This window comes from Octopus bimaculoides, chromosome 2 (genome assembly GCF_046866305.1).
Source record: "Octopus bimaculoides isolate indiv1 chromosome 2, ASM4686630v1, whole genome shotgun sequence".
Taxonomy (NCBI): domain Eukaryota; kingdom Metazoa; phylum Mollusca; class Cephalopoda; order Octopoda; family Octopodidae; genus Octopus; species Octopus bimaculoides.
This window is the reverse complement of record NC_142929.1, coordinates 25565977-25576121: the sequence shown is the minus strand read 5'-3', so window position 1 is coordinate 25576121 and position 10145 is coordinate 25565977. Positions and strand designations below refer to the sequence as shown.

Below are 10145 nucleotides of genomic sequence, written 5' to 3'. Positions count from 1 at the left end.
AAAAATGCTAGTCATTCAACCATCTCTCTCTCTCTCTCTCTCTCTCTCTCTCTCTCTCTCTCTCTCTCTCTCTCTCTGTCTATCTATCTCTATCTATCTATGTTTGTGTGTGTGTCTTTGTGTCGTGTTTGTCACACACCAACGCTTGAGGACCGGTGTTGGTTTGCTGATGCCCTATAAATTAGCAGTTCGTCAAAAGACGCCCAGAGAATATGTACCGGGAATAAAAATAAGTACTTGAATCGATTCGTTTGATTAAAATTGTTGAAGGTCATTCCCCAGCATGGTCACAGCAAAATTACTGAAACAGGTAAAATCCTATAAAATCTAATAAAAATCGATTCCCATTACCGCACATTGCTGTTTGGAAAAAATCTCAAAACTACTGTGCCAAAAAAGAAAAGAAAAAAACCCAAAAAACCTTGAAGAAAGTTTTGTATTGCTTTTATGAGATTAAAAGAAATATCTCCAGTCAGTTTTAAAGGATGGAGCCTAGATACATGTAATATATTTTGTATATATGTTCTTTGTAATATGAATTAAACATTAAAGTTTAAAAACAGGTTATTGAAGACAAACGTGTAAGAATATGATGAAGGCACAGCTCATGTAACTTTTGATCGTTAACAAATGATTAATATAAATATATAAATAAAACTGTGGAACACAAGTAACTAACCGACAACATTCCGCTGATTTTGCTAAGCTTATTTGTCGTTAAGGAACGCTTAATGATGGAATCATAACAAGTAAAGATATCGTTTGAATTTTATGTTTGCATACTTGCTTTCTCACTATCAAACTTACAGCTGGGATGGAGTTTCCACTATTTATTAACCCCCCCCCCCCAAAAAAAAAAACAATAAATAAAACCGAAAATATGACATTGTAGAAGTAGATAGAAAGATTCTGTCTGCGTCTACAATTCTGTTGCAAGACGCTAGAGTACTGTTTAAAATAGATATTAAGAAATATTTGCTTCATTATATATTCTGAGATAAGTTTCTATTTAATATTTGAATTCATGTTCATACAATTTTTAACTTATTGCTTTTATAATAATAGTTGAATAAATAACTTCCTTTTATATACAGTTCATATTCATAATTATCTTATTGAGTGTCTTCAAATTTTTACTTGATACTTGTGCAAATACTTTTAGGGCTTTTATGTTTCACGAAATTATGGAAGCTTAAACTGGCTGTGTTTATATAATATGATGAAAGACTGAGGCAAATTATAATGATTTATTATTAACTCTCCCCATCCTGCAGAAAATTAATTTATTTCTTTATACTTGCCAGAGTTTCCACAATACTATTGGCTAGTTTCTATGAAAAGTCAAATGGAAAGAATTTTGGAACAATTTTACAAAGCCTATTCCAAATGGAAATCGTTGATATTCCATATTGATTTCTGCTATTATTCTGAGGTTTCCTAACCCTTTTAACGTAACTAACATAATACTAGTTAAGTGCATTTTTAATTATTCAAATTTATACGATTGATTTGCCATCTCTCAAAATTAATGGCATTTTTAAACATCTAAATTACACCACGAGAGATAAATTACACGCGAAAGAAAGAAAAAAAGATACAAAACGAACGCAGTACTTTTGATTTGGAAAACTTTGCTTTTCTCTCTCATACACAATCGACCACAGTCTTAGTTGGATATTCGTTTCAAATCTATTTTCGTAATAGCTACAACTGTTATATGGCTTGACGTCATACGGCGTTTCTTGACGTCACCTGTCTTCGCACACGATTAATTCTGTGTTCAAATTTTCTGCATTAGATAAAAATTACTTGAATATTAAGGGTTATAACTGTTTGTATATTATTGATTTTATTAAGAAAAGAGAAAAAAGTCTCTATTTCATAACGTTTATACTCGTTAAAATTCTAGAAATGAAATATGATAGGAATAACAATACACTGTCATCACTATTTATATGCTATTTTAAGAGAAATCTGCCTCCAAGCTCTTCACTGCACATGGATATATTGATTGCATAAATTTGCACAAGATGTTTGTTATGCTTTGGGCAAGTTAAGGTCGCATAACGTCCCTATCTTACAAACATTTCAGATAGCAGTAATCAAACATTTTCGATATTGTCCCTGAAGGAACATAGGTAGTAATGTTTAATTTATTATACTTGATAATGTCGCATGATAATTTTAGGATGATGGTTATTAACAAATCAGATTTAATGTATAATAAATGCTCTACAATAACAGCAGCGTTAGAACAGCAGAAAAAAATCAACAGTATTTACTGCAGGTTTTTCAGCAAGAAGTTGCAGAGAACCATTTTTCTCGGAATCCTGTGACTAATATTGAAATAGTTATTTAATTTTGTTTCTTATGCATCTATTTCTAGTTTATATACATAGTAGGCATGTAGGATATTTTTAGGTAAAACTTACATCATGATTTCACATTCTACAATGATTTAGTTATATCTAGCACTAAAATGAAAATCAATGCAGTTTAATATATGTAAGTAATTAGCTTGAAGAAAACAGAGAGGGGGAAGACATCTCAAATATAGGGTACACCAACGATTGAAGTGCTTCGTTAACACGAGATGACTGAGCGATCTGACATTGAGTTACTCATCGAGAAGTAAAGAGAGTAAAGGGTTAGAGGTGAGAGATATTTAGATGCGTAGATGGGTAACCTACATACAAGACATACGCGTAGGTTTTGCTAATGTTTAAGACCATAACATTATTCTCACCCAAAATAACGGAAGACGGAACCAATAAAAAAACAACTACATACACACGTATAATTAAGCGAATATGTGTGTGTTTGTGTGCGTACGAGCGTGTGTGCGTGTGCGTGTACATATGTATGTGTATCTCTCTCTCCGTATTTCTGTCTGTCTATCTTATCTGTCTGTGTACCTGTCTGTCTGCCTCTCTCTCTCTCTCTCTCTCTCTATATATATATATATATATATATATATATATATATACACATGAGTAATTATTTATATGTATATTCCTGTATATGTGTACGTCTGTGCATGTATATAGACACACATACATATACGTATGAATGCATATATAACTGTGGTTGTATGCCTATATACGTGTATTTAAAGTAATTTCTTTAGTTTAAACTTCCTGCGAACATAAAAAAAAACTCTTTACTATCATTTTTGTGCATAAGATTTTTAATTTGTGTATAGATTTAAAAGACAGAAAACGAATACAAAAATTTTCACTTGATAGATGCTTCCTTTTTTTTATTCTTGATATAAGAGGATTAGAGTAATCTGTTAATTATGATAAAGCAAATCCTCAATACGGTCTAATAGTTTTTATCGTATCACAACCAACGGCGAAATAAATAATATATTAATGACAGCTTAGAGTTTTATATCTAACCATAAAACCTATTTTATTTTATTTGAAATACGCAACTAAATCCGCAAAACATTAAAATGATATGCAACAGTAGATAAATTATGCTCTCAGAACGGTGTATGCTCAAACTACAATAGTAACTCCACATTATTTTGTCAATCAATTTCTCTTTTATATATTTTATACCAGAATCTTTTTTTCCCTCTCAGGCAATTGTTTATAGTATCAGTTTATATACGTAGGTTAGGAGTACTTAGGAAATGTTCATTTCGGCATTGATTATTTATGACTATGTAGACCATAACACTTTTTATATTTCCGCGTAAGATAATTATTAGCATTTTGCTTGAAAATGGCGTCTTGATTTTATACTTTCAGGACAGTAAAACATACATCATGCTATCTAGTTTTCGATGATTCTAGGAATACTATAATTGAAGCAGACAAGTTTGTAGTACAAACAAATAGTCTTCTACAAATAAACCTATGATATGTACTAAATTTCATGGACTTCTGAACAAAATTCGTGCCGATCAATATTATCGGTGAGCAAACAATTATTTTGTTGTTTTCATCCGATTTGCATTGAAATTCCAAATCTGTTCTTATTTCTTACCCTAGTGTGCCTAGTTTTTGAATTTCAAGATTTATTCATTAATTTTACAAATAACTGTTTATTGTTTGAGACGAAGACAAACGAAAACATTTAACTGGTTGTGATTAATTTCAAATTCAGTTATATATCATCAATATAAACTCAGGTTTATATTATGAATAAAAATACGAATATGAAATAAATATTATGCTTAATGCAATCTTGAAAGCATCGAATAAACAATTACGACTCTACTGGCGATCTTGTTTATTCCAGTATATTGAGATATTTCCAATTTATTATCATTATAGATATCCTGTATATTATAACAGTATCGGATTGTGTAGAATATTATCATATGTTTATTCTAGAACCAATAAGTCAATGGGGTTGCAAGACATCATATATTTCTATTGTCATGTGGGACTGCTCCAGGCATGTTTCTGATAAATCATTGAAGAGGCATCTGTCAAGTGTTACATATCTCTAATGGGATGTTGTTGATACAATAACTATACTAAATAAGAAGAAATCCTTTTACCAAATAAACATTCGCTTCTGAAATTGATTTACATCTAAATTATCTTCCTTCGGTCTTGAGGTTAAAGATACTGTTTTCTTGTTACAGACATTATGTATCTGACAAGGGCATTCAAATAGTCTTCATTAAAAAATTATTTTTCTTCAGTATCTTGATTTGTCTCCTGAGCTCTCATATTGGTTAGCACAACCATGCTGCAATTTATATATTCATCATGAGCATATACCATGTCCTCATTTTAGTTTGCTTCCTAAAACTTATTACATAAAATAAACTGATAGTTTATACATAACTAGATACCTATTTACTTATTTGCGCGGGTGCACACACATACATATACATGTCTATATTATTATTTTTATTATTATTATTATTATTATTATTATTATTATTATTATTATTATTATTATTATTATTATTATTATTGTTCAGTAGTTTTATTTTTATAATACCGAACGCAGTTATGTGTGCCTTGGGTATGTGCTGTGGTTTGCTGTGATACTCTTATGGTTACTGTATTGAAAGTGTTTTGCGTAGGATGTGTGCAGTGCCCAGTAGTGCAATTTTCTGTATGTTATATATATTTGTAAGTCCTGGTGTTTTTGTTATGTATTTGTAAGTCCTGTCTTGGCGTCCACATTTCTTGTAAACTGATCGTACACTGATTTGGTATGTCTAACATCATTAGGGGAAATATCCTTCGTTTTCGTAAATGGTAGGATGCATCTTTATACGTTCCAACTGTTATTTCTTGTAGGGTGGGCGACTAAGTACGAGTTAATAATTTGGCTTTGGAGGAAACTACGTGCTTTGCTATGTGGTGGAAATGAATAGTGTAATTGTTGTGTATTATTGCTAATAGAATGACAAAAGCAATTGCCCAGAGAAAATCTTTGGTAACTTGAAAGTGCTAATAACTTTAATACGTTGATTTCCAAAGCACATACCAAGTAACTATAAAACTTTGAACAATTTCTATAGAATTCTAAAAACTAATTTCTAATATAGACACGAAGAACGTGATTCCAAAATATTTATCACTTTAAAAGACTGCTAATATTATTGAATAATTTTTAATTAAATTTCATACCATCTAAACGTCTGCCATCTTAAATGAAATAATTCAAATATTTCATAGATAAATAGGAAGTTATAAAGATAGCATTTAATTCTCTGAATTTCATTATGTTGTAAATTATTTAGTTGAGACATTTATATTTGTGATTTACTTACTAACAATAACAATAGCAATTTTCTAAATAGCTTACAGATCCAGTAATTATTATGTTCCGACATAGTGTATCTAGAAATACGTTATAGCAAGTGTCAGTCATATTTTCGCTTTCTTGGTCGTAATTTGCCTGTCAGATTTGGTTGTTGTTTCTATACACATATGCGCATGAGTGTCTTTCTAGGTGTCTATATATTATCTATATATATTATATATATATATGTATATATATATATATATATATATATATATATATATATATATATATATATATATATATATGTGTGTGTGTGTGTGTGTGTGTGTGTGTACGTGTGTATGTGTACATATATATATATATATTTATATATATATAGTAATCTATCGACTGTCGTGGGTGTTACCTTTCAAAACCCCACGTAATAGGTGAAAATCGGTGAAATAGAAACAGTATTGTACTATATGCATTAAAAAAAAAAATTCTTAATTTGTATATATTTATTTTATTATAAATGCAAAACAACACAAAAGAAGAATCGACGTAAGCTTAAATAACAAACCGTGATAGGTGAATCGCGATATGGCGGGGGATTACTCTGTGTGTGTGTGTGTGTGTGTGTGTGTGTGTGTGTGTGTGTGTGTGTGTGTGTGTATACATGTGTGTGTGTGTATACATGTGTGTGTGTGTGTATACATGTGTGTGTGTATATACATGTGTGTGTGTGTGTGTGTGTATATATATATATATATGCAAGTAAAAATAAATACAAAAAAAGGGGTTTTGTATGATTGTGTATAGAGGAATATAGTATTTTGTTTAAAAGAGTTCCAACACTGTCTGTTTTTTGTTTTATTTATATTCCTGCAAAACCAATGTGGGATATAGAATATGAAATATACAATATATAATATAATATACAATATATAATATAAAATAAAAATGGATGGTACAATGAAATAAAGTATTGAATGTCTTATTGAATATATGGAATATGTCTTATTGAATAGATGCAATATTGAGTGTTCAATATAAAGGATTAAATATATAAAGTTATATATATATATATATATATATATATATATATATATATATATATATATATATATATATATATATATATATATAATATATATATATATATAACTATCGGAACAGTTTTTTTGAAGCAGTGAAAATCAAGTTTAATCCAGTAAGACTCTCCTCACTATTGCTTGCGTGGTTGAAGCAATACGTTTTGACTTGATCTACATTAGAACAGATATTATATTATGTAACAAAAACTGGGACTAATCCTGAAAGTTTACGTGACTGACAAATAGAAAAGCTAGGCTGATATCGAGCAAGATGATGTAAATGGACCCAACGAGATTAGGGCTCCATCTGAGAGAAAGGAAGTTGTATCCATAAGCATAGCCAGCGGAGCTACTGTGATGCTGCCGATTGTCATTGCTGTTAACGATATACATTTCTGAAGTATATTCTGAGAATATGACATTCAAATATGGCGTATACCATTTGGCATTATTGAGCCGTTTTATCCTGCTGATGCATTATGGATATAACCATAATCACTATATTAAAAACCAGCGTGATAGTAATAAAAAGCATCATAGTCGCATCAGAGATCTGATATCGAAACTTCCGTAAAATAAGAAAAGTGAAGGTGAAGGATTTGCCAAATCATATTCCAGTAACGAAGCAACACCCTAGCTCTACGGGTCCTTCGGATTTGTCAGAATATATCATTGGGCGGGAAATATAAAGAAATCAAACGACAAAATGAATTAAAATATGAAGACACAGAGATCCATTCAGGATATGATTAGTTTAGCATGATGCATATATGACTGTTAAAATCCCGTAGGATTTAGGTAAACCTATGATATTAAACTTCATAGGTACTTGTCTCAGAAAGGGTTGCAAAAATAAGATTTGCAAACTGAACAAATAGAAATTAATGCTTTATACTGAATATAACAATTCCAAGGAAGATATAGACAAACACTTGAGGTAATACACTGAAAGAATACAGATATGGTTACTAGCATAAGTGAAGTTATGGTAAGTAAACTGCCTATTCGCAGCGTAATCTCAAGTCTAGCATAAACATACATACATACAATATATATATATATATATGTTTATATATGTATGTATACATCTATATAAATGTATGTTTATGTAAACATACATATATTACGCACACATACACACACACATATATATATACACACACATGCGCACACACACACACATACACACACACATATATATATACGCACGCATGTGAGTGCGTGTGTGCAAAAGTGACAGTTATAGAAATGTTTCAAACGTTCTTGCATACATACATAAAACGCACAAACACACACAACTGTGCATGTGTGTATGTGTGTATGTGTGTGTGTGTGTGTGTGTGTGTGTGTGTGTGTGTGCGCGTGCGCGTTTGTGTGTGTGTGTGTGTGTGTGTGTAAATACTTATGTATAAGATTCGAATAGTCGAAAGCGATGTAGATGTAAGTACTGAATTATAAAATGAATAATTAGTTTCTGTCACATCTCTTCTTATCAGAAACGGACCAAATTTTGTCAGCACGTATTTAATGATAAATGCTGGCAGAACATAGCTGTCAGCTGACATTTTTCATTACCACGTTTTGTTTAGCAATTACAAATCCCAGTTGAAGGAAATCAAGAAATCTATTATATCATATCCATTCTGACTATATCTAATGTACAGGGAATATATAGTTATGTATGCGCGTGTGTGTGTGTGTGTGTATACACGAATATGTATTTGCATATATATTACATATGTATACACACGCATATACAAACGCACGCATGCACACAAACGCTTATATATATATATATATATATATATATATATATATATATATATATATATATATATCATAAGCTATTTATGTATGGTGTGTATAACTATTCACGCAAATGCTTTGAGCAAAGCATGGAACTACTCAAGGCTATGTTAGTACGCATTTGTTGTTCATTAGGATCGAATCCGGGAAAGCTTTGAAACTTATTAACTACTTGCCACTTCTGGATACACCAATTTGCATATTTAACACATTCTTAATCTAATTCTGAAAATATTTTTTTTAATCTATTCATTTTTATACATTGCAGTTTTAGGTCGTAACCGGAATATTGGTTCTCTTTTTTTTCTTAACAGCATCATCGATGAAAAAGTAAAAGTCAATAAAAAGGGAAATTTAATTTGCTAATTGTAACTGGAGTTACATCGTAAACTGATCTGTTACAGGAGTTGAATATAAAATGGATATCAAGATGTTGTTTGATTGATGAAGGAAGGAATTAATATTTCAAATGTTGATGTATTTCTACTCAACGAGTAAACGAATGAAATTCGAAACTTTTACTTTAAATCAGAACAAATATACATTTTAACATAGATGATATTGAATTACTTTAGCGTATAGATATATTCGAAATCATAGTGAGACGCCGATCGGACAGAATTATTTTTATGTTCTCTGTTAAATATTGCCGAGGGTCACTTGCCTTTTATTCTGTCGGAGGCGATAAATTAAGTACCAGTTGAACACTAGGGTTGATTTAATATATATGCCTTCAAGTGCCCGGATAGCCACTCTTGCAAGCTACGCAGACGATACAAAAGTCTCGCAGAAAATACAGAACTCCAGTGATGTTGCACACCTGCAGCAGGAATTGGACTCAGTTTACAGATGGGCTGAGGACAATAATATGCAGTTTAATGCTGAAAAATTCCAAGCCCTGCGCTACCAACGTCCAAAACTGAATATTAAACTTACAGAGTACACTGGTCCACAGGGAATTTCAATCCCAGAGCCTAAATCAGTGAAAGACCTGGGTATCGACATGAGTGATGATACCTCTTTCCAAGTGCACATTACCAGAATGGCAACAAAGTGCAGACGATTGGCTGGATGGATCCTGAGAACATTCAGAACCAGAGATAAGGAAACCATGATGATACTCTGGAGGACATTCGTCCTCAGCCGCCTGGATTACTGCTCACAGCTGTGGTCACCCACCAGTCTGAAATTAACAGCAGACCTTGAAGCAATCCAGAGGAGATTCACAAAGAAGATTGTCTCTTTGCAACTGCTCAGCTACTGGGAAAGTCTGAAACAGCTGAGACTCTACTCCCTGGAGAGAAGGCGGGAGAGGTATGCAGTAATATACATCTGGAAGATCCTGGAAGGAATTGTGCCAAATTTTGGCATTGAAAGCTACACCAATGCCAGAACGGGACGACACTGCATAGTGCCAAAGATCCCGGCAATGCCATCACGCTTCAGGACCAGTTACTGCAACAGCTTGGGATTCAGGGGCCCACAGCTTTTTAATATTCTTCCAAAGAGCCTGAGGAATCTGCACAAAGTAGATGTAGG

General features: G+C 31.9%; 1 long non-coding RNA gene across 1 annotated transcript; it reads left to right on the top strand.

The window, feature by feature from the left end:
- The first annotated feature begins 1816 nt into the window (after window positions 1-1816).
- Window positions 1817-3881, top strand: LOC128247099 (uncharacterized). The gene is made up of 2 exons (XR_008263520.2): window positions 1817-2138; window positions 3759-3881. It is a non-coding gene; the product is annotated as an uncharacterized LOC128247099 (long non-coding RNA).
- The last annotated feature ends 6264 nt before the right edge of the window (window positions 3882-10145 follow it).